This window comes from Neolamprologus multifasciatus, chromosome 11 (assembly GCF_963576455.1).
Source record: "Neolamprologus multifasciatus chromosome 11, fNeoMul1.2, whole genome shotgun sequence".
NCBI classification, from domain to species: Eukaryota; Metazoa; Chordata; class Actinopteri; order Cichliformes; family Cichlidae; genus Neolamprologus; species Neolamprologus multifasciatus.
In genome coordinates this window covers 9,528,598-9,554,754 of record NC_140449.1, presented here as the reverse complement: position 1 = coordinate 9,554,754, position 26,157 = coordinate 9,528,598, and the positions used below count along the sequence as shown (strand labels likewise).

General features: G+C 38.7%; 2 long non-coding RNA genes across 11 annotated transcripts in view; both read right to left on the bottom strand.

Annotated features, from left to right (window-relative positions):
• The window catches only part of LOC146507811 (uncharacterized), a 109,976-nt gene that overhangs the window by 64,241 nt on the left and 19,578 nt on the right, over positions 1–26,157 (bottom strand). Inside the window, exons 3-4 of one of the 10 annotated variants that reach the window (XR_014876820.1) lie at positions 15,144–15,388; positions 14,610–14,903 (exon numbers count right to left, since the gene is read on the bottom strand). The exons of 8 other annotated variants lie outside the window; for them this stretch is intronic. This is a non-coding gene — a long non-coding RNA (uncharacterized LOC146507811). The remainder of the gene's footprint in view (positions 1–14,609; positions 14,904–15,143; positions 15,389–26,157) is intronic. One more of the 10 variants, XR_014876823.1, reaches the window with a different exon arrangement.
• Positions 1,559–14,603, bottom strand: LOC146507812 (uncharacterized). Its single transcript, XR_014876824.1, has 2 exons — positions 7,431–14,603; positions 1,559–7,400 (listed from the first exon to the last, which is right to left on the bottom strand). It is a non-coding gene; the product is annotated as an uncharacterized LOC146507812 (long non-coding RNA).

The following is a 26,157-nucleotide window of genomic DNA, read 5'->3' as shown; positions in this document are numbered from 1 at the left end:
ACGTTAATGCAAGATTTTACACAATAAGCCAAAACATGCCTGTTAAAGTTAACCTCTGTCTCTCTTCCACAGCATGTCTTTTATCCTGTCTTCCGTCTCTCACCCCAACCGGTCGCAGCAGATGGCCGCCCCTCCCTGAGCCAGGTTCTGCCGGAGGTTTCTTCCTGTTAAAAGGGAGTTTTTCCTTCCCACTGTCGCCAAAGTGCTTGCTCATAGGGGGTCATATGATTGTTGGGTTTTTCTCTGTATCTATGAAGCGCCTTGAGGCGACTTTTGTTGTGATTTGGCGCTATATAAATAAAATTGAATTGAATTGAATTGAATTAAAGTAAGAGAAGTATCAGATTTAAGTGTCTATGCTTTTAATGCTGCAAGAACACAGTACCTCACTTTCAGCTGACAGTTAATATGTTGGAAGAAACTTGCACAATTATTAGGCTGAGTTTGTGTCTTTGCCAAAGTTCTGCTGAACAGAGCCCACAACCTTTGGAGAAGTCTGAAATGCAGGCTCAACTGCTGAGAAGGCAGTTCAGCGTCTTTTGCCCTATTCAACATTGATGAGACACTGTGTGCTCACACTTTGTATTTATTGTCGAAACCAATTACTTTAACATGCTCGTGTTTCTATGGTAATGTCAGTGAATTATAGCATATTACGACATTGTTCCCAGGAAAAAAAAAACTGCAGGCATCATCATTGTTTCCATTGTTTTCAGTCTTTCTTAGCATTCACTCATTTCCAAAGATTCCCTGCGATTTTCCAGTTCCACCCTTCTCTGTTAGTCCAAAACTATAAATTATGTCACTGGGTTTCATGCTAATTATGGCTAAACTGACAGCACATGCAGAGTTAAAACATTTTAAGACCAAACTCCCGACTATGTTGGAGCTTTAAAAGGTGAAAAGAATATTGCAAATGCTTCATTTTATAGCCCACATTGTGTTTTACTTATTATAAAGGATGCTTTGATAACCTTTTAAAGCTTTGAGATCCATAAACTGTACGCTGTGAACTTTTGCACCTTTTCCAAATTGTGCAAAATCTAAAGCTCTCCTCCAACCCTTAATTGGCATCTGCCTCTTTATCTGTTTACATTAGTTTCAGTTGTTTTCAGCAGTCTCTGCCATGGCCTTCTTTCCTCCCAGTTACACCCTTGTGTGTTAAAAATATCGCTAGTTTTAGGGGATGATGTCATTCTCTCAGCGGGGCTTTCCCACATTCAGCTGATAACACATGTGGTGGAGAACTGTTAAAACACATGGGTGTGTTACAGTTCTAAACTCCTAACCCATATCACTCTTCCATGAGAAACAGACCAAGGAGGGTATTTGGCAAGGAAAATGGTGCTCTTTTTCCCCTGACAGCAACGAGCAGCTTTAAAGCTCATCTAGATTGTGATTACGTTTGCTGAATACAATAACCAGGGCCATGTTGTTGCAGGCAGGCCACAGCTGTGATGTACTCCATAAAAAAATCCCAAAAACACTTCATGCTGTGGTCGTTCGTTTCACCTTGCTGATTTAAAGAAACTACAACTTCTGCTTGAACAGCGGAGCGTTTCCACATATTGTGATGCCTGAGCATTGACATCACTCCAGGTTGTGACTGGATCGTTAATCTGCATTGCTGTAGAAAGAAAAAAAGAACCACTGCTCCACCAAAAACCTATCAAAAGATTATATGCTTTCACTCAGATAATCTACACTTTAAGCCAGGGTACTTATAGAAAACTATATTACTTAAGTTTTGATGCATCCTCAATCATCCAGGTAAGGAAATTCCACAAAGTTGATTCTGTTCATCTGGATGCAGAGTTTTTAGAGGAAGTCACTTGATGAATAAGGAAAACACTGCATCCTGATGAACAGAATCAACTGTTTGGTATATTACTTATGGACTAGTTATTGAAGCCCTTTGGTGGCTGGGATGGCTCCAGTCCACCCGTGACCCTAAACTGGAGGAGTGGGAAAAAAATGGACGGATGGATGGATACTTATAGAAGAGTATAGAACATCTTAATATATGAATGATTTTATGACAGGGTCTGTCTCATCAAACACGTCTTGTGTGGTTTTGCTGCACACAAGGCTCATTCACCTATAGAAAAAAGCAAGCTGTAATGGAAAGTCCTGCAGTATAATGGGTGAAGTAGAAAGACTGAAGCAAACTAAAGTCCCTTTGGGGCACTCTGGATAAACTCAGCTCACATGGAACCTCAAGAGGAAATTGGACTTGTTTATGAAGGAAATTACATCATTGGGCTTGGTCCAGACAATGACTTCATGCTGACAAGATAATGGCCAAGAGAGAGAGAGAGAGAGAGAGAGAGAGAGAGAGAACAGGGTTGGTTGCAGAAGTAATGTGTACATGTGAAAGGTTAATGAGTTCGACGTAGTTATTTAAAGGCACAAAATGAACTGCTCCACTGCCACAACTGTTAAATAGTGGCTCATAAATACTGGGTGATTATAATTTGGTAATGTTGCATTGCTTGTTTTTTCCTCGTGCTATCATTAGCTCTAATTTTAGACAAATATTTTAAGCAGCAATTTAGAGCAAGCTCTTGCACACAATAAGTATGTGAACAGTAGTTTCCTTGTGTTTTCAGTCCACTAATGCATTACTTCTGCTTTACTACCACTTTATTGTGGTTTTGTCATGTCAGTATAGTAAGTAAGTATTGGTTTATGGAAAGATCTATTTTCGCTTCAATATATACACTTGATTTTATGTTACTGAATGTAATATAAAATAATAAATGAAGCAATCACCTTTTTGAAAAAGGAAACAAAGCTGAAGAATCCAATGATCTGCCACTACTTCTACTTGAGACCTTGCTGTACAACCTCTTTTTTCTCATATGCTTCCATCTATCACCACTAGAGGGCTTTGTCCTACATGTAAACATTGGCATGAACAATACTGCTATCATACAAGATAGCTAGAGACTGCTGAATAAGGCCCAAGTCACCCAAGCCCAGAGACCACTCAGCAACCACCTGGCTATCACGAGTCGCTTGGGAAAAAGGCAAATTCCCCAATGGCTGGTTACTAGCTAAGTAAAATCAGAGCTCGGGATACTTGCTGTGTCAAGAACTTCTTTGTGATAGCTTTGGTTGCTAGCAGACTGCTGCAGTCGCCTGTAGTTTGCATGGAATACACCGACTTATCTGCTAGCACATGCCAACATCTCTCTGAGTACTAGTGTTGTACTACTGTAAAAAGTGCAAAGTAAAGAGCAATGGAGATTGTTAGCCTTCAAAGTAAAAGTTGTGTGCACTGTGTGACAGGGGCCTAATAAAGGGTAACTATGGCTATCTTTTAGTGAAAGAAATGGAACATAACAAAAATGCCAAATTGTCTCTTTAAACATTGATTTTACAAACATAAATCTGGCAAGATGTAAAGGTCTATTAGCACTACATGATACTGTATAAGCTCCTTGTGTGAAATTATTAGATCTGATGATACAAGTTGACTGAATTGAGATAATGAGTTCAAGTACCTGAAAGATGAAAACATATTATTGTCTCATGCTGGGATTTGTATAAGGTCTTGGAAGAAATGCTTACCGAATGTCTGTGTAAAACATTTAATTTTCTTGGACACCCTCAACTTTTCGGGGATTTAGATGAAGAAGGTCTCTGGTAAGTATAAAATATTAAAAGATAAGCAACCTATTTCTGCTACTGTATTGTGAAGTTTTTTTTCTTTCTTTCTTTCTTTTTAATGTTGCTGTTCCAAGCCTATTCAGTTACACAAGGGACCATAACAACTTTCCAAAACAACATTTGGTTGCTCTGCACTTTCTGTAAACTGCTCTGTGACGACCTCTAATTGTCCCTGGGATTGGGACAGTGTGATTGAAAATAAAAATCCTTCACATAACAAAAAAAAAAAAAAAATACCAGAGGGGTTTTAGAGGAGCTCTTGGACCTCCCAAGAGCAGAGCTGGACGAAAGCCCAATAACAAAGCTTACTGCTGGGTTAGGGATCTTAGAATATGCCCTGGATTATGGAGCCAGAGAGCCAGAACATGCCCGGGGACAGTGGTGGAAAACTAATACTGATTTTGGCTAAGGAGGGTTACTGAATTTTATCAGAGTCCATTTGTGTAGTTTGTTATGATAATGACAGTATTCTTGGCATAAAAACGACGCATTTTAATGGGGGCAAGAGTCTCTATAGAGGTAGATGTTTTCCTCACATTAGTACTTATCACACCTTCCCCCAAGCCACCACCTAGAGCAAATCACAATAGAAGAGTAACTCTAAAATCCTAAAGTGCTAATGATTATATGCAGACTGCAGAAACAGACTGTACCAAAGATGTGTATGAGCAAATCAGTCTACCCAGCTAGACTGTTGGCAAGCGGCACAAGAGGAAAGAAAGGGCTTACCCATGACTCACATAAAACCAGACACAAACTCCTGAAAAGACCCCATCAGCTGAGTACTTCAGGCTTACAGGCTCAAGCGAGACACTGTTGCCAAGATACATATGTATTTCTAAAACATACCAGTTACATTTTCTTTTAGTTACCACCAAGTCTGGTATATTTTCACAGCTTATTTTAAACCTTGAAAATGAAAAAGTAATTTACAGCAGCTCCTGGAATGAGGCGCGCAGCACATTCGTAGTCTGAGGGTATCTGAGCTCGGACTATTTTTCCTGAAAGCTCAGTTAAATGAATTTATTTCAGCCAATATATTTCAGTCAAGTAAGACGTGTCAAGGATTATCTTCCCAGGTCTGACAAAGAAGTGGAGGAAGTTAATTTACACAAACAGAATGGTCCCATCTGGTGTGATTAGCATAGTACATGGCTAATGCTAACTTTTAATGGTGTGATCATCTCACATGCTCATTTTCACTGAATCCATAATGTGAAATTAGCATATTAGAACAACATATTGTCTCTCACTAGCCCAGGGGCTTGATACAAGGGTGTGTCAGATCTCGTTTTGTTTCCTAAGCTTCAGTTTGAATAATGAACAGCATTATTCACTTAGACACAAAATGTTAAAAATGAGGAGAGGAAAATGGAAACAGTCATTTAATTTATTACCTTTTCTTATGTCAAATTAATAACTCGCTCTTAAAAACAATCAGAATAAAGACTTACTCTATTTAATTTTCTTTTTAGTCTGTCCCATGTACAATGCCTTTTTATGCAATTTTATGTAATTTAAAAAAGGCTTTAAAAGTAGCTATATTGGAATAACTCCTTCCTTCATTGGGACACGGACAAACGTATAGATAAATCACACAGAAATGAATCGCTAGAAGTTGTTAGTGAGCTGTGGTTACACAGAGTCGAAGCCTAGACAGGCTTTCCTTTCAGCCTGGAGAAAGAGTACAGGTGGGGAGAGGGGAGCAGGAGGAGGAGGAAGCCTACATATTTCACTTCCATTCACCTGCTAACATGGCCTCTCAAAGAAACCTTTCATTAGATTTTCAGAGCACTCATCTTAGTCTGCTCGGTGCCATCAAATTTAGCTGTCATATTACACTGGCTCTTTTTGCGCTTTCACCTGGGGGATTTTTCGCCTCATGATTTTAATACAGGAGTTTTGCGCATGTGGAATTCCTCAGAAACCAAACGGTCATATCAGTCAGCTGAGTTAAGATTGGCACAGTTAACCTGCACATAATCTGAACAGGAGGCAAAGTGTTTCAGTGATGTGATACTATGAGAAGGAATCATTCTGCTTTATATCATTCAGGTGCATCTAATGTTATCGATAGATTAACTAACCTTTTTACAGTGGTGCCTTAATACGGACAAAAATCAACATTTCATTCAAAAATTCATGTAGCTTTTGAGAGTTTTTCAAGCTGAGAAATGGGTGGAGTCAGTGAATTGAAGGAGCAGGATTACACTGACATTTCCTGCAGATATGTGTGGTTCGCATATTTTTCAAAGAGTCCTTTCAGGAGGTGATAATTTAGTCTGCCAACACCTCTTTTTAATCATTAACTTTAGGGAAACGTAGCCAACCCGGTTTATTTTTTTTCACATAGTTTGCAGTAAGAGGAATGCTCCAGGCATACACAGAAAGAGGGAGACAGAGAGGGAGAAACTCAGAGGTTTCACCTTAAAATAGAACACATAAATAACATTCTGTTGATGTAAGACTAGAGAGGATAGGCTGGTTTCAGTTTCCACCGAATGAATTCAGGCCACCCACAGATCATATAGAGACTCTCCATATACTGTACAGCTAAAGAGTGGTGTCAGCAGCTACTCATAACTTCCTACACTCCTGCTTCTGTTTCACTCTGTTCTTTACCTCTACCACCTTGTCCATTTATGCTGACCCTCACAGTTTTACTGTATTTTTATTTACTTTCACATTATATAAGAAAATCTCTCCCTCTTTCACTCTCACGTACTCACTCTCTCTAACTCAGATGTGGTAAAGATGATCAGGGTGGCTGTTGGGCCCAGATGGACTGGTCTGAGTATTTCAGAAATAGCTGGTTTACTGAGAATACCACACGGAGATCATTTCTAGAGTTTATAGACAACTGTCCAAAGGCGAGAAAATATCCAGTGTTGCCTGGTCCGATGAGTCTTGATTTCTGTTGCGACGTTTTGGATTTCAGCATTCAAATTTGGCATGAACAACATTAAACATCCTGCGTCATATCAACAGTTTAAATGCTGATGGTGGTGTTGTAATGATGTGGGAGATATAACATTTTCTTGGCACACTTTGGGTCTTTTTAACACCAACTCAGCATTTTTTTAAAAGCCACAGCCTGCCTGAGCATTGTTGCTGATCACGTCCATTCATTTATGATCATACTGTACCCATCTTCTATCTTCTAATGGCTAAAGCACCATGTCACAAAGCTCAGATCATCTCAAACTGGTTTCGTAAACATGTCACTGTATTCAAATGGCCTCTACAGTGAACCTCGAAGTCAGAGTTAGAGAAAATAAAGGCATTTGAGGGAAACCTGAACACCAACCATCTGTATGCACACCACTACACACAGTTTCAATGCACCGTCTTTACTAAAAGTGAGCATACCTGAGAACCTAAAGATGCAACAACAGCTTCAGGTTTTTTTCCGAGCTCTGTTTAAAGCAAACACCTTTCTCACTCACTATGTGTTAATAGACCTTTCTGCACTGAATCATACTTGTTACTAATCTCTGGCTCTCCTTTTGTCCTGTCTTCCTTCTCTCACCCCAACCGGTTGCGGCAGGTGGCCGCCCCTATGCCTGGTTCTATCGAAGGTTTCTTCCTGTTAAAAGGGAGTTTTTCCTTCCCACTGTCGCCAAAGTGCTTGCTTATAGATTGTTGGGTTTTTCTCTGTATGCATCATTGTAGGGTCTACCTTACCCTTGAGGTGACTGTTGTTGTGATTTAGTGCTGTATAAATAAAACTGAATTGAATTGACTTGAATTGAATTGACTTGAATTGAATTGAATATCTACGCCTTTTACTTCAGCCGTTTGCATATAGTAGCCCATCTGAAAGCGGGCTCAGTACATTTTCTAGGAATAGTGGGAAGTTAAAATACCTCAGTTTGAGCATTTAGTCATCAACTTCAATAAATGAAACTATTGATTTGGTTACCGCATTAATAATAGTAAAACTTAATCCAAACTACTTATTAGCCATTCAGAATAATGCTGAAATCAAATGTGAGGGGTGGTGTTATTGCTACCTGCCAGCAACTCCAACCGCAGTGGTGCTTTTTCTACAGCAAAGCTTGACCTCTGACCTCAATAAAAGCTGAAAACTCTTTTAAGGGATCAATAGAGCATCAAACGACAACTTTAGCTACCCAGGAACTACAAGTACCCAAGCAATATTAAACCTGAAGCCTCTGTGAGAAAGGCTTTATAATCTTCACTCAGCAGCGTGAAAGGAAGTCTGTAATTATATGAATTTTACAACAACTGCTTCTTAGGGCTTTTGTGACAACTGCAATAAACACAAAGATAACAGGAAAACATCCCAAGCAATGCATTTTCTTTTGCATCTCTTCCATTGTAAAGTTTTGTATTTAATTCCACGAGACTCGCTTATTATTCACTCTGCAATTTCACATAATTTCCCCCAGTTTTCTGTCAAAGCTGTTAAGACGTGCAATTATATGCCAAACAACCAAAGAAAACTAAACTGCTATAGTTTGTGTTTAAATACACATGTTCAAATGTTAGCCCTATTAGGCAAAAGAAGCATAATTTGGGTCATGAAAGGCCACAGTGCGGCCACAAAACTACACTTTTTAATAGGCATTCATCCATAGAGATGTAAATGAAAACCCAAAAACTGACACAGAGGCAAACACACACACACACACACACGCATGCATACACACAAGCAAAAACACAGTTTGGCCACCCAAGATGAGAAAAAGAAAGAGATGGAAACTTAACAGTGTTTATAACTTAAATGTGGATTATAGGGTAGACAGAGGGAGAGAGAGAGGAAGAGAGAGATTCAGTTGCTCAGCTGTAAGTAATTAAAGTGCAGCCTTACCCCTTCCTCCCCCCTCGCAAACAGGCTCACATACACATCTATTATCTTTATTATAACTTTGCTTCCTGATATAGTATATTAGTTGTTAGTTTTAGTGAGAACAAGCACAACAGGCCTATCTTGTTAAAATGTTAGGTGTGTGTGTGTGTGTGTGTGTGTGTGTGTGTGTGTGTGTGTGTGTGTGTGTGTGTGCGTGCAAGCGTGTGTGTGCCTCAGCTTACTCAGGTAGAAGGGAATGTCTCCCATGGCAAGTTCCACCACAGCAGCTAAACATGCGGGATTTCCCACATGGGTACCTTAATCTTTAAAAAGAAGTATTAGAGCTTCCTGTGATGATTTACAGCTCCCTTTTTATAAATAAATATTTAAAAAGCACTAAAACACCCTTTTAAAAAAGTGGACTATAAATTAGCTTAGTAGAGATTTTTGAGTCTCAGACGTGGGACAGCGTGACTGACAAGCTGGCAACGATTGGTAACTTTACCTAAGAAAAGTTTTGGTCATGACAAAATCATTTTGAAAAGGAAAAAAGGGGGGAAAAAACACACTCTGAATAAGAGTCAGCTGCAAACCATTTACTGTGGAGGCTAGAGACCAGCTGCCAACTCTTAAACAGCATGTCTTATTGGCAGAGCTAACGCACAGCTGAAAGTCTTATAGATAAAAGCTTCATACTGTACAAAGCCTGAGGTTCATAAAAGCTATTATAAAAGCTTTATAGTGTGAACAAAGCTGGAAAGCTTACTTTTGGAATGTAATCTATTACACAGAACAGATCAGCTGCTTAAAACCTTTTAGCAAAATATTTTTATGGAACTAAAGTTTTTATCAAGCTGTGGTACAGGAACTGATCATTAAAACACTCCTGGACTCTCCACATGGGGAAATACTGACATTTTATAGGCACTAAGAATCTGGCTAAGGGCACAAAAGTGAGAAAAGTACATGTAGTGTACCTCAAATGTTTAATTTGTCAAAAGGCAGTTTCAGCTCAAATCTTAATCAAAACAACTAACACACCTCTGCTTTACAATTAATAACGCACACACAAACACTCACAAAGCATTATTTCCATTTCCTAGATTGTCTGCCAAGCACTGCAGGTCCTGAGCCAAAGATTTTAAAATGCAAGGGGTGAAGAGTTCAGTGCGTGTCAGATGTGCAGTTGAAAAACACTGAAATATGCGCACACTAATAGTTATGCACATGAAATAAAACCAGTCCCACAGTGCAAGTCCTTCTGACACCAATAGAGGCCACACATGAACTCTCAAACCTTGAAACACCTGAGCACTTTATACTCTGACACAGAAAAGCAGTATATTTTACATCTCAAACCATAGCTAAGTCCGCCCCCGTGTTCAAACATGGAAATCATTTTTATTATTTTAATTATTTAAAGCCTCAAAAAACACACAGAGGGAGAACTTCCTAGTTTGTACTCCCAAAATATAATAGATTAAGCTACAACTAAAACAGTACAACGGTGCTCTCGGGAAAGATTACAGCACATAGAAACCTAATCCATTTTGAAATATCATACATTACTTGCACCTGACCACAAACCTAGAAAAACTTAGTCTAGACTGTCAGAGGAAACAGGTCCATGCAGAGTGACAGACCTTTACAGCAGAAGGGACAGATTGTAATCAATTGCCCTTTACACAGGAGAGACTGGCTAAATAATTGACCCCAAGTGTAAAAATGTTTTCAAGTGGTGACACTTTACTTGCAGTTTGCAAAGGGCTTGACGCACACTGTATGACCAACAGAAAGGACTACTAACAGGACAGAAAAACAAACATTTGTTTCAGCAGTTCAAATTTCCATCTACAGTATTGCTTGATCCCATTCCCATACTTTAACGATCCCATCCATCTACTGCATCTCTGGGTGCACGCTCTCACCACACACTTTACACCTTTTGTAAAATCAAACTGATACTAAACCTTTTTTCATTTCGCTTATTTAGTCTCTTTTAGGCTCAAAATTACCAATTACAACCTCACAAATGTCCTCGAGCAGGAAAATTAAAATTTCATTTATGATCTTTATTTCAATGTTTTCCACTCGCCTGACAATGATCTCAATTTTTGCTGCTTTTCATCCACAGAAATAATCATTTTTAAAAATGCATGAAATGAAAAGCTTCATTAAGAGATGTTCATATAATATCATTTCTTTAAGACATATAATGTCTGCACAGACAGACATCATTTGTCCAATACGTAACCACAGGGACTGAATGGACGGTCTGTGTTAGGGTGTGTCATCTTCGGAAGAGTCAAGCTCCAAAGAAACATTATAATTGTCTGCAATACCTCTCACCATGTCTGGACGAAACAAAGCCCCTTTCTGCACGTCCCTTATCTCCACTATAGCTCCTTATCTCACAAATGGGCCCTATACAGACACACAATCATCACATGCATCAATGGCACTGAGGTGGACAAACACGCACAAAGCGCAGATATCACACACGTTAATGGCACTGGACTTGATCTTTTTACTGCTGTCTATTTGCGCTGAGAGACGCGACGCATTAAAAAAAAATAGCGGAGAGAGACCCTTTTTCACTGATGAAATGAGAGGCTTGTGTTGGAGCGATCTGTCAGAGCAACCAAAGGTTCAACGGTGGGTCAGACGAGCGGGGGGATTTTTCTTTTTCATTGCGTTACTTCTCAAATTACATGAGAAGAATATAAGGAGAGAAATGGAGTGACAATTGATGGCTGAGGCTTTTACACTGAAATACTAATCAAATTCAGAAGGAGAAAGGAGACAATGGGATCAGGTTTTCTGTTTGTGAAACTCTGCGCGCACTTTAATTCTGCATAATTATGCAACAGTGGTAAATGGAGCATAACACTAAAAAGCTAATTGCTTAAGGTGATTTTACACAGAGTTCATGGGGAGAGTGAGGTCTGCTGAAAAAGAGGCCGTCGGTACACGAGTATCAGGATCAATCCCTTTTTCTCTCTCCCAGCTTCCTCGGCCTTCAGAGCTCTCTAATTCTCTTCTCATTATTCTGTTACTTTTTACTGCCTTGTTCTCTTCATTGGCTCTCACTCTCCTTCCTGCTGCTCCTGTTTCAAAGAGTCAGTTCAACCACTAACTGAAAATGACCACAGGCGCTGGGAGAGAAAAGGCAGGAACTGTGTGTGGAAGGGGCGGGGGTCGAGAGAGATGATCAGATCAGTGACAGACGTGGAGGGGAGCGAATGAAAAAAAGGCAGCAGACAGACCCAGGGACTCTTTCATCCAATGGAAGTTAGGGTTAAAAAGTCGCAGGCAGCATAAGTGTCAAAGGCAGACTATAGAGGCCATTCTTCTCTTCTGCCGTCTCTTGCCTCACAAAGCTGTGGCGTTAGGCTGAAATATGCTTCATTGCTATAAAGTAAGCCTAAAGAAGTTTCTTTTGTGTGCAGTGAACAATAGCGGTCTGTCAGCATTTCTAGCACATCTAAATGAAATCAGAATTTGAAAAATCCTTTTAATAATCATCCGCACAATTGCAGGGCTTCAAATGCTCTAATACTTTCCCTTGATTCATTTTTTAACTGTCGGTGAGGCAGACCCACAGTTTCTCAAAAACAGCAGACAGTGCTATTAAAAGAAACTTTTTTGAAACGGCTTGTTGAGTGCCGCTTTGACTGACTGATGCAGGTTTCAAAACATACAGACACACAGAAACAACCGCATTAGCAATGATTATAAAATGAACGTACCAAAGCAAAATTTATCACTTGAATGTTGCATAGCAACTGCCACTTGTTTAGCTACTGTTCAAGGACTTTTCTGAGAGTAGAAATAGGACTGAAATCTTGTTTATTAAAAAGAATATGTCTTCCACAGTTCTCCCCTGTGTTATTGCGCCCATATATTATCAGAAATTATAGCTGCCAGGGGAAATTGCTATGGCACAATGATTTTTAGGTAAAATAACCAATAAAATGATTATTATTCAATCTGCGATACAAAAAGCCATTTTGTTCCAATATGATCTCTAAGAACATTTCACCGCAGCAGTACAACTCAACAACAGAGAAGCCATACAGGATCTGTAACTACGGCTTCAGAACAGGAAAAATAAAGAGGAAATGCTTTCCCACTTTACCTATCACTTCTCACCGTAGGAAATAACTTCTGGATTGCCAAAAATGAAATCTAGCGGGAAATAAAAGATAAGCATGCAGAACACCATGAAAATGAAAACATTTGCCTCATAACTGTTACTCTGGGAAAATAAGTCAAGGTAGGGAAGCGGCATATTTAGAAGTTATAAACAGCTCGCATCGAGATCACAGAGATTACATCTACAAAACCAGAACACCAGAGGGAAGAAATCACAGGACACAGCGAGGAAAAGGAAAAGAAGAAGAGAAAACTAACAGTGGGGGGAAAAGAAAAAACACAACAAGATCCAGCTTAAAAACAGGGTGGGGTAAGTATGGATGCAGAAAAACAAAATGAGCTAGGATAAGAAAATAACTCGACAAAAAGACGATGGACTGCTTGTTTGTTTATGTGCCTTCACTGCACTGACATTATAATTGATCTCTGCAAACTTTCTGTTCAATGTTTCCTCAGAATTTTGTTTCTCGCTGTCTTTTAACCTATTTATTAGAAATCGTTTTAGTCAAATTTTTGCAGGCTTTTTTCTGGTCCTCTTTCTTCACTTACCTTTTTTTTTTTTTTAACTGCCAGCCCATCATTTCAATCACAATCTCTTATCACAGACTCAAAAAGCCTTTGTGAAGAAGGCACAATATAAAATTACATAGTGAGCTAAAAAGATCTCCAGATCACTAAAAAATAATCTCCCTATACCCCCAATAATCCTGTGTGACATTTCAAAGACATTTCTTTGTAAAGCGCCAGATTGCCTGCGCAGCAGAGACCAGAATCAAATATCAAACGCGGACTTCTCGTACCATTATAAGTATGGATTTTGATGTCAGCGTGTTGAATGGTCACACTCTGTAGCCTCTGGTCAAATGTTGAGTGGGCAGTGAGAGTATAGTGTAAAAGGATATATGATGGAGAAAAGGGGTGCTTGAGTGAGTGTGCAATTCTCAAAAGGAACGGAAGAGAAAAGTAGTGTGCACAACTTCTCTTTTCATGTTTTTCTATATTTTTCTATTTTCTTTTCTGTACACAAGTTATATGAACTGCGAGCAGCTGTTTGTTAGTAAGCAGATATTATAAATTTATTTTTTCCTGAGTGTTTACTAGGGGTAGGGAGAAAAAATTGATACAGCGTGGTATCACAATATTTTCTGGATACACTTAGCTTGACAAAGCTGCCTCTAAATTCAGAGCAAGCTAATGACTTAGCCACATATGTAAAAATAGGACATTGCATCTACAAAAAAACAATAACTGCCCCGTGATTATATTGATTTTTTCAAATTCTGCAACAATTTGTAACATGAGCTGACTAAACAGTAGCCCACAGATAGAGGGTGTCAACCACTTTTGACTGCAAAACAATTGCACAGGTTACCTAATAGGAGAGCAACCTTTGTGCAGATAGTTGCAGTCTAACCTGGACCGACTGTTTATAAAGGCAGACAGATTGCCAACATGTTGCATAAGTCTGAATGAGTCTTTGTCTGTGAGCACACCTAGCTGCTGGCTGGTTGTATTCTGGTTATATCCGTGAAGAACACGAAGGTTACTGAGGGCAAATATAATGTTTAAATGTGAATTTCTGTTTATGTAGACAGCAATAGATATGTTTATTGCAGGTAATTGCTGTAAAATCACAAACAGACTGCATGTAATTGCCAACTTAACTCCAGTCAATTGCAGACTGACTTTTGATACCATTCACTGACATTGTTAGTGTACTTGGTAGTCTTATTTTCCAGCAACAAAGTAACTGAAGTGAAATATCTTTATCTTGTCCGTCAAAACTGACACTGATGACATATTACTTTGAGGAAATAATCTGCAGCGGAAAAAAGGTTATGAATGGCAGCATATGTTATTGCAATGCTCAGCATATCACAGAATGTTTAAAATTGCACTAATATCATAATATCCTATTATGAGCAAAGTATTGTAATAATTGTGTCATGCGGTGTGCGGTAATTCCCACCTCTAGTTAGTGTTAACCTCCAAACTTTTATACACCTTCCTTCTTCTGGGGGGTTTCTAGACAACACCCTCATGCTGTACTGTAACAGTTCCCAGCACACAAATGTTTACAGCCTTTCTGTTCATATAAAAAAAAAGACACATTCTTTTTTTTAACTTACAACAAGGACCTCAGTTGGAAAAAAGTAAAATCAGAAATGACGAGAAGTTGAAGAGAACCTCCCTTGTGAGATTTGCAGACTGTTATTTTCACTGAGATTTGTTCTGTTGTATTTCTCCAATAGGCTGTTGAGTGCTGTAGCAGGGGGATAGTCACGCTAGAGCTGCTTTGTATGAATAACATTTCATGTGCAATAATCTGTGGCTTTCTTGTCACAAAATTACGTACATGCACACGCGTGTGCACACACACACACAGATATACACACACATAGACTAGGAACGGTCTCGACCATGGCTACAATCACACATTACATCTCAGACTCACAAAATGCAAGAGAAAAAATGCAAATGACAAAAAAAAACGTTTCCTTACCACTGGAACAAGCGGACCAAACAAAAATTAATAAGTAATCTGTGTGTAAATGCATCCCATGTACAGACACATCCCTGATGGTTGCAGAAAGTCCACCTCCTCTCAAAAATGTGTGTTGGTTATTGTTACGTGTCTCGCTTGTTTTGTCAGAGTGAGAAAGTTTCTCTGATGTCTCCAAAAATGCAGCCTTTGGGCCATGCACCTGCAGGAATCCTTGACCTCACGACTTGGAAGGGAAACCATTCCTGCAAATAGGCATACAAGAATGATGCAAAAACTTGAAACCCGCACTGCCATACATTAAGAACAGGAATACTGTGATATACGAGACATCATGTGCCAGGGGATAGCTGTCGTTTTAAACATTTCTATCTATCAACTGCAGTGTTCTGGACTGGATCTTGAAGTGACACTTTCAGATACTCTATTTGAAATCTTCTGTCTCTGCACACTTTTTACTTTTTGTCAGTCTGTCAACATTATGAAATTATAGATCGCCTTTGATTCCAGAATGAATAAAGAATAAAGAAAACGTTATTGAAGTGAATAAGAAAGAAGGAGAAAGCCATAGACAGAAAGAGAAAGAAACTAAAGCTACAATAAGTTACAATGTGTTGGCAGTGTAACAATCAGAAAACCATTTTATTCAACTCACGCCTAACTGCCTTCCTGTTTCACTGATCCTCTGATTTATACTAACCTATAACTCAAACCACATGATCTGTTCTGAAAGCACCCGAACAGTCAGATGAGCCTAAATGTCCCACGGGCAGTGGTATGTATTGATGTGGAGTACTTGTGCAAGCTCACATTTAGCTTCATGGTACCAGTAGTGGTACCGACTAGCCCCTGTAACTGTAGACTCCAAAACTGTGAGGTTTGAATGCTATGGATGAGTGAAAAAAACTGTCGGAAAAGATCTCAATTAGAGTTTAGACAGATTAACAAAAATCAACATAATAAATAGCATGTTAAAATATACATATTTAACACTTAAAACATAATTTCCCCAACTTAGCAGCTTTCATCGAAGCATGTCAAATTATAGTATTGTCAAATCAATATGTAAAAAGCTACAAACTAATGTGAAGTTTGAGTTTCCTTGTCCTTATGGTAAATGTTGATGAGCAGCTTTCCACATGGTAAGTAATGAAATATGTAAAAATGAAAATACATAACCATTTTCAAAATTCAATTAAAAACTTCATCACAGTCATTTGGTGTCAGCTCCTCTGCATCCGAATGAAAAATGAAATTTCTCACTCGCACTTGTCAACAGCAGACCGAACAGGCTGTCAAAGTGTCATTTCCCACTCACCGGGGTAACTATATACACAAAGGATTAGTTTCGGAAAATGATAAATGAAAAATCAGAACAGATAAATACAAAAACATGTCACTGTGGAGCTTTAACTTAATTAAGAGCACTTAAGGGTCCTGATCGCTCTCGGTGAGACAGCTCAACTGTGCATGTGTTAATCTGTGTGTCTGCATGTGCACAGCAGTGACTTTCCCCTACTCCAATTAACAGTCATAGCAGGAAAAAAGGTAATTACAAAGCTAAGTGGGAGACTAGAAGTCATGCTGGGACGCATAACCTAGGCGCACACATTTAGGCAAATAAGCACGCACACTGAATCAAAATACAGAGACACGAGGGTTTGTCAGTTCATCAGCCCGCACAAAAGGAGGGACAAAACACAGATACACTGTGACAATTCAATCACATTTAAACTGTGCTGCAAGGAAATGCTCTAGGATAAGTAATATATACTTTTTGTATTCAGCAAGATGATCCAGCGCAAACCACGTAATTAAATGTAATGCATGCGAGGACAAAATACAGGGGCAATAATATATAAATAAACACTAGGAGTAAAGAGATGAGAGACACTGAGAAATAAGGCTGGAGGAGGTGAAAAAAGGATGAGATTGCAGCAAAAAACTGTAATCTATTATGAGTGCGACATTATAGAGATTATAGAGGTGAAGTTGTATTTTTCTAACCAGAACAAGATACTAACTACCTGGTTAACTTGTCCATGCAAATGCACACAAACAGTGTGTTACATAACGATAAAGTCTATCACTGCTTCAAACGTGCTTCACACCTCATGATCAGGTTTTGCAACTTTACCGCCATGTAGGGTGATACAGATGTGCTCTGTTGCATTTTTTAAATTGAGTTTTTTTTCACTTTTTCTTTTCTTTTGACGCCAATGAATACTGAACATCCCAGTAAACTGGTGTCGCATGTGTTTCTGTGAGTGTAGGCGTGAGCAGAATCCTGGAAGACAAGACAAACTGCCTAAACTCAGAGGGTGTATGCATGTCGAGACTTGCCCGGAATAATGCTGAAACTGGTGGTTGATTAGCAATCTGCTGAGGAAGAATCTACACACTTTAGAAACTACTAAGGAGCAGAATTAATAGTTGAAAGTAAAGCGTTCTTGATATCGCTCATTGTGATCAAATGTTTCCCTTTGTAACCGGGTTACATGACTGATGAGCCGATAAGGGCGTCCATAATGTTTCCCATGAGCCCTATAAAGTCTTCCATCCACACATATGGAGCTATTTACATGGAACAGGTGGTGGAACAGTGAAGACTGCAGCGTCTGACGTACACGCACGCACAAGCCCACACGTGCATCCATACACATGCACTCTGCGTCGTTATCACTGCTATCAGTTAATTTATGGCCTTAGATCAAACATCAGGAAAGGATGCACCTGACACTCAACCACACATCATCGAGAGAAAAAAAGAAGAAGCGGGGAAAGACAAACAGCTGTCTTGTTATTTAGCGTTCTGTCATCGCTGCAGATTGTGCAACAAACAAAAAGAGACGACGACCCGTCTCACAAGCACATACCACAGAATGTCACCGCACGGTGCAGGTGCAATTGTGAAATTAGATAGAAGAGTCGCAGAAGACTCACAGCTGTTGGTTTATGACTTACTGTCATAACCATAACTGTCATTCAGCACAACTCATTTCTGTTTATGGGCTCTTCATCCTGTCAAAGACTTTCTGTGCTGTATACTGTTTTTTTGATGCATTTCTTTATTTCCTGGCTCTCTCTCAGTGAGTCAAGATCCCTTTTTTATCCCATCTGAACTGGTAATAAATGAACAGGCAAACAGAAATGCACAGTTCATGGATGGTTGGATGGATACATCAGTAAACGTATGCATGGATGAACATCTTGATCTTGTCATTCTTAACAAACTTGAACTTTCTTTCTTTTTTCCTTTCTTCACCTCTATCTCCATATTACTTTATCACTTTTAAAATCAATCAAACCCAAAAGTTCAAAAAAAAAGAAGAAAAAAAAAGACATGACATGAATGCAAATTTCAGTGTTATTTTTTGCTCTTATTTACGCCACTCTGGAGCTGCTGCTGCCACAGGAATGACAACCCTTGTTGGGATTCTGTCGCATCAAGCCGGCACATTTGAATGCTAAACCCATTAGCCAAGCATCACTCACAGTCAGAGCTGGCGATGATAAATAACCCAACCAGAGAAATCTGATTAGGAGAGACGAAGGCATGGGGATCTGAGGGAATGAGTAACAGCAATGTCGCCGTTATCGGGCCTCAGTCAGATTGGAAATCACACACCGAGAAAACATGAAATGCTCGTCTGCAGTGGGTCGTGTCGGCTGTTTTTCTAAACCACGGATTGGGACCCAAAATTGGGTATTTGGTGGGCTGCAATTAAATGAAAGCTGAACTTTGTGTGCATGCTTTTAAGCTCTGCCACAGCAAAGTCAGCACAACAAACAGGCTTGTAGATATATATATATATATATATATATATATATATATATATATATATATATATATATATATATATATATAGATAGATAGATAGATATATATATATATATACAGTGTACATAAACCAAGAATCGAGCTGTGGTTGACTGCATTCGCATTCACCTAGCAGTCAACCACACAGAGATAAACACTCAGGTATGCTTCTCTGTTTGTGAAGCAATGCCTCCGTTTATTATTTTTATCTCTTTGTGGGCTATAATTAATAATACTAGACAGTGGTGATCTGTTATCTAAAACAAAATGAAAAACAGTTTCTTGAGGTCTGAGACAAAAAAAGTTAAGAGCATGAGGACGTATTAAACAGAGAGTTCAAGTAAATTTCATACGCAATTCTGGGATGGCAGATAAAGATCTAATATTTCAAAAACACAGAAAGTATTCACTGCACATTTAAAGATTTCCTTGAGCTGAACCTGACCTTGGAAGATTATTTGGTGCCAATGGGGATGTGTTAATATATGAAGCACCAAGCTGCTGTTTTAGCTAACATTTACATGCTGTCACGTGTCCATGTTTGTAATATTGGTGCATGTCTAACACAGGTATTGGATGAATAATACAACAAGTTATTTTGTTAATGCACTGACAGACTTCCCAATAAGTGTACTGCAGCTTTTTTTTATGTCTTGTTTGCTTGTATGCACTAATTAGTACATCTATGCATCTTTGCAATTTAACCATACAGTACATTGACGCACCTTGCTAACCCGGCTTGTTAGCGTTACTGAGTGATTGTACTCTGTTGCAGACATGAACAGCTGGAGACACCTCTGCTAAGTATTCATTCCTGTTTGACTTCTCGGAGGTCTGCCTGAAGGGCACATAGTTGATGCATAATAATGTGCCGTCTCAGAGGACGAGTCTGCACAGTCAAAACATCAACACGGACATTCAGTCAGAGCCTTGCGCTCACCATCCGATGACAAAATGTACATCACTGTCAGTCAAAGAAAAACACTTGTGTCAGCACGCCATCCTCTCACTCAAACATGGTCGCTTCTGGCTCAAAAAACTATAAATATAGACTATTTGCCAAGAGTACACGATCATGTAGACATAAGTGCGCGATCACTATAAACACTAACACTAAATGAAAATTATCCATGTTTCATGGTTCAGGACAGTAAGCTTTGGTTTTATTAACAATGTCCATCACTCATCATGTTTAAGGAAGCAGGTGGTAATGCACCAAGCAGGACTACTCAGTAGGCAGGTTAGCAAGGACTTCTCTAAACATTTGAGCATTCTTAGCAATAATCAATACTTTTAGTGGATTCACGCATGACACCCTGATCTGTTTGACTGCCAAGTATACCCACTCTCTGATTCTGCAGATGCACACATGCCTGGGCTTCCTTTCCCAATGATTTGGATCCAGACTGAAAAAAAAACCACGGAGCTCATTAAAGAGGGTTCAGTTACAGTGCAGAAGCTAAAAATAAATCATCAAAACTGCTTGATCCAGTAGTTTAACACAGAAAAATGGCAAAAATCGAAAGCTAAGTTAAATAACTGAATCACTGTGCTGATACATATTTAGCTGCATTTCTACTACTACTATAACAATTAGAAGCCTACTAGGACATTTTTATGTAATTTGTTTAGTGGTGCACATGGAAAATCTTCATTTTTTTTCTTTTTGGAAGATAAGCATCTCCAAGCACTGCTGCACTAAAAATGTCCGCATAGAATTGCACGCAACATTTTAATGAGACAATTGGTTGAAATTCATTAACCTAGTTACACGAGTCAGATATATACATTTATATTGTAATAATATTCTTTAAGGTCAAGCATAATTTAATGAAGTACTTGATATAAACAAGGCAATTCTGTATAGATAAAAAGGGGTTTTGCGTTCCCAAGTTTTAACTCAATTACAAAAATCAAACCATTTGTCCTGGTTAATTATTAAGAGCAAATTCAATTTACCCTCACCACTTCACCGAAAAGCCCATATACCTCCTATGCAGAGCCACTTACAGATTGCATAAGCATTCCTGGTGACAAACAATTAAACAAGCACTAATGCACGCACACACATTGATTGACCTTTCCTACTGAGTGTTATTAATACACGCAGGTCATATTAGGAAAGGTTAACGAGCAATAAGGCCAGCAGCACTCACGTGGAATATAAACAAGAAGAAGGCGTAGGAGCTAATGTGGATTTCAGTACCTGGGCAAGATATTTTCATTAAAGTAATTACAATAAGCGAATAACAAATACACAAAAAGGCATAAACGTGGTGAGAAAAAAAATAAGTGACAACGGCAAGGATTAAAGATGAGTTTCGTGCAACTTCTGGAGTGTACGGGCGTTTGTGGTTTATTATGATGTAAAATGGGGTAATTGTAAACGTTTAAATAACATAACGACTTTCATTAGTTGTGTCACAGCCCTTCCAAAATGCTGACTTTGTTTGTTACCCAGACAAATTAGTGGGCCAGGCTACAATCAGAGACTTCCTATCTGATAGTGCCTTTCACTTTTACCTCACAAAAAGTGCTGCCATAAGATATTTAAAGCCAAGTAGTCAACAACTGAAAATGCATTTTGAAGAAAACATACAGCTTTTAATGTGCTTTCTATTAACCAGACAAGTTATAAAAATGTTGACGATGAATGCGTAACAATGTATTTGATTTACAGATTTTGCTGCTACAGCATTGTTAGTTTTAATGGTTACGTTTAGGCACTCACAGGTCTTGGTTGATGTGAGTGGCGTTCAGGTTTAGTACTGAATCCTGCAGTGACATGATTGCCAATATTACCAGCAGTGTTGGTCAAGTTACTTGAAAAAAGTAATCAGTAATTAATTACTGATTACATCCCCCAAAAAAGTAATCCCGTTACTTTACTGATTACTTATTTTCAAAAGTAATTAATTACTTAGTTACTTAGTTACTTTTTAAAAACATGATTTACAACCTGAATAGGTGATAAAGCATAGATCTTTCAGCCCAATTCTACTTTTTCTACATAATCATCATACAAAATGTAATCAAATGGAAAAGTCTCTTTTTAAAACTTGTTTTGTTAGTTTTAATCTTTTAACTTTATGCATGAAGGAAAATTTTAGTTATATGCAACATTATCTGACTGGAAGAAATTAGTTTAACATTTAAACCTATTTTCTGCACATTCCAGCACATTATATATATATATATATATATATATATATATATATATATATATATATATATATATATATATATATATATATATATATATATTTATTTATTTCTTCAGTTCTAAGGTCGCATGATAAGGTGGGGCCAGGTTTCACAATGAACTCACCCGAAACTCTGGCTGATTGGGACCCACACCCAGTTCCACACCTTGGCTCAGGCGATTAGAGGATCATCAGGGGGTCCTTTTGTCCCTCTGTGGGGGGACACTCCTACTAGGTTTATATCTGGGACTCCCCACCATTTGACCTTAGAACTGAAGAAGCTTCTCGGATGAGAGGTGAAACGTCTTCAAGTAACTTAAAGAAGTCCAGACACTTTTCTTTGCAAGCTCCTTTGACTACGATGACCTGGATGACTGAGAACCTTCACAGACATATTGCCGATTATTTTGATAGTCGACTAGTCACCGATTATTTTTGCGATCAGTCGACTAATCAGATCATGCATCCATTGGACATAAAACCTACAGCTTATTGCACCAGCAGCATCTGCTCTTATATAACTATCATTAGCTTACAGCTTTAAGTGTTTAAGGTATGCGCTAACTAAAAATAAAGACAAGATCATAGTTTGTTAAATTTTAATGAAATTTGCAGATTGTTTTGGTGAAGTTTAATAAACTCCTTGCTATCTAAAATATAACGGGACACCGGAGTATATTCTCGAGCATCTCACACTTCTGATAATCAGTTGTCTTCTTGACATTTATTCAGCTGTGTAAAAACTATAACTTTAACCTCAGCCAAACTGATTTACCCAGGAACAAATAAAATACTAAAAAAAAAGCCAAACAATAACATTTTTAAGTTATCTAAGTGACTTATATATGTTTAACCTGAGTAGCGAAAGACCACGGTGGGTTTGAAAACGATTCGCTGGAAGTCCGGTGTTCTCACGGGCTCTAGTGAGCCTTGTCCCCGGCTAGCTATCGAGCTAGTGGGTAACAGATGTCTCCGAAAACGTCGGAGCGCTTTTGAAAATATGTGGTGTCTTGATAAACTGAGCAGATATTTGAGGTTTACACAGCTACATTCTCGCCTGAAAATATGTTAAACGTTTATTTTGTGACCCAGAAAGAATAATAAGAGTAATATTAAAACTAACTAGCTGCCGCCATTGTTGGAAATTGAGCTGGGCTGCGCTATGAATTCTGGGACAGAGCTACTTCTTCTTCTTTGGGGTTTAACGGCAGCTGGCATCCTTGTACATGCAGTGCTGCCATCTTCTGTTTCAGTCCGTTATTACACTTAATACACTCCTACTACTTATTCCTGCTGCTTTTGTCATCTTACAAAGCTTCAACGACGCGTCGACTATTAAATCAGTCGTCGACAATTTTGATAGTCGACGTAATCGTGACTAGTCGACTAATTGTGGCAGCCCTAGTAATCGCTGATCTTTCACCTGTCATCCACTCCATCCACCTCCAGTTAAATCTGCTGCATTTCAATGGCATTCATTCTTTGCAATAACCTGGACCAAATCAAGCCAGGTTGTGACAGTTAAATGGTAAAGTTACTTAAGTTAAATGAGTTCCTCTTTAACACTTACCAGACTGAACAAGCCAAGGCTATAGAGGGGATAGTTAACTATATCCTTAGGTTAAGATTGCTAAATGTTCAAACTTTACAAAAATAAGACTGGATGATACTATCATGATGTTGTAAAACAAACATTCACTCTTTTCTTAACAAGACGACCAGATCAAAAGATCCATGCAAAAGTTGATGGCTACCATATGTATCAATTAGGAAAGTTCCACACAGAGGAAAGGCATGTGGTTGCACAGAAAATATACAATGCAATATGCATCACAAATGATCTGAAGCTGATCTCTTTCTTTCATGCATGTCCAAAGAATGTCCCGGACATTCATCTGAAATGAGCTGAAATATATCTCGTCCTCCTTCCCACATCACAGAGCTTGCGTGCACGAGTCGGTGCTTTAATAGCTTTGAAACGACTTAAAACACGTGAAGTCACAATAATAAATGTAAGTCACAAATGACTTGGAACATCCTCTCTCACTCTGTCTCTATTTCGCTCTCTCGCTCTTTAAGTGGGTCAGTGTGATGATGGTGTCAGTGTCTGGACTCAGCAGCAGCATATTTGCATCAGTCATCCTAACTAGACCGTGAAGAGAAGGATTTCCCTGCTCAGCTGTGCCAGTGAGTCAGTGAAATATACCCCTTATAAAACCCTGCTGGATGGAAAAGAAGCCTGAGGATAACTTGGATCCATTTAATGGGCTGAACTTCAGGCTCTTTGCTTTTGGCTATGCAGATACATTGTAAGTGGAAAGTAACATTGCATGAGACCGATACCTCACATAATGCTTCAAAGACCCTGTAGAGATCATTAAATGACTTCTGAAGCACATATACTGTGCAGAAACACACCATGTAATGCATTACTATCTTTTTGCTAAATGTTTGAAAGAACTCACTGGGTTTCGTTACCATATTTGCAACTTTTGCTTTCATTTTATCTTTGTCTCAGTATTTAAAGGAATGTGGGTTTCTTTAAAAGATGTAAATGTCATAGCATGAAATGAAGAGCGGCAGGGAAAACATTCCGGGTTGTGAGCGGCATCAACACTTGTGATATTATACGCTTAATTCTGCTGAGACACCAAGACAGGCCTCTTGTGTGCTTTAAGGCTGGATAAAAACTTGGTGGTGCAGTCAGTGCTTTGCAACCAAATTCAACCTCTAATTAGGCCCGCTCATGCAAATTTAGAAGAATGTGGCAGTGGAAAAAAAATTAAAAATTCAAATGCCTCGGGACAACCCTAAACTTGAAAATTTGGCTGTGATGGCAACTTTGGAGCTTAATTATCTGAATAGGCAGGCTTGCTGGGTATTGTCAAAAATAGCTTTGGATACTATTAAAAATTTGTGATGAGGCTGAACGATGGTTAATTAAAGTCACAGTGAGAAGTGAGCATAATGCATGCTGCATGTTAAGATACAAGCACCCAACTTGGTTCTTTGACAACAAAGTCCATCATGAATAAAACAAGTCTGAACGTTCTTCCAAATTGGCTTGAAATTTTGTGCAACTAGTGAAATTTATGTGAGTGTGTATTTTGTGTGTGGTTTATTTTTTTGTTTTGTTTTTTCCCCCATTTCTTATCTATGCAAGATATCCACTATGGATGTCACTATAACCAATTCCAGAACCAATACAGTACCTTTCAATACCAAAATTTTAAAGAAGCTAGCATATAGCATAGCATAATTGAACACTAACTGATACTAAAAATTACTTTTAGTATGACTAATCATTTGAAACAGCATTGTTTCCAGCAGCTGACTCGCAATGTGACAGAACACTCCTGAAGACAGGCAGGCACAAAGCCCTTCTCTTCACTAGCACCTGACACATGAACAGCAGCGCAGCAAACTTAGCATAGCATCTTAGGCTACGTTCACACTGCAGGTCTTAATGCTCAATTCCGATTTTTTGATCAAATCCGATTTTTTTGTCTGCTTGTTCACAATACAAATAAAATGTGACAGCAAACGCGCTCTAGTGTGAACCATTCACGGCCCTCAAAGCGGCCTGCATGTGCAAAAGAAGACGTCACACACAACGCACTCTGTTTAGACCCAGACCAAACAGTATTGTTTGACTGATGGCCCTTAATATAAAGACTTGTTTCGGACTTTACGTTTCCCAATTTTGCTTTAAGTTATAAAGTTATTTTGTTATTTAAATATGGTCTAATAATTATCCTTATTGCTGTTAGAGGAGTGGTGCTTCAAAGGATAGTTGCAGATTTCTGTCAGAATCTGCAGATTATACAGATTATTATACAAATAAAATGTTCACATTTCTCCAACGTTGTCTTCCCAACAGTTTCACTAACATCTACACTGGATGGCCAGGAAGCGTTCACGATGTCTTCTTGGGCGCTTCTCCGGCACTGATAATTGGCGTCTGTCTTGTGTCAGCGACGCAAAAGACAGA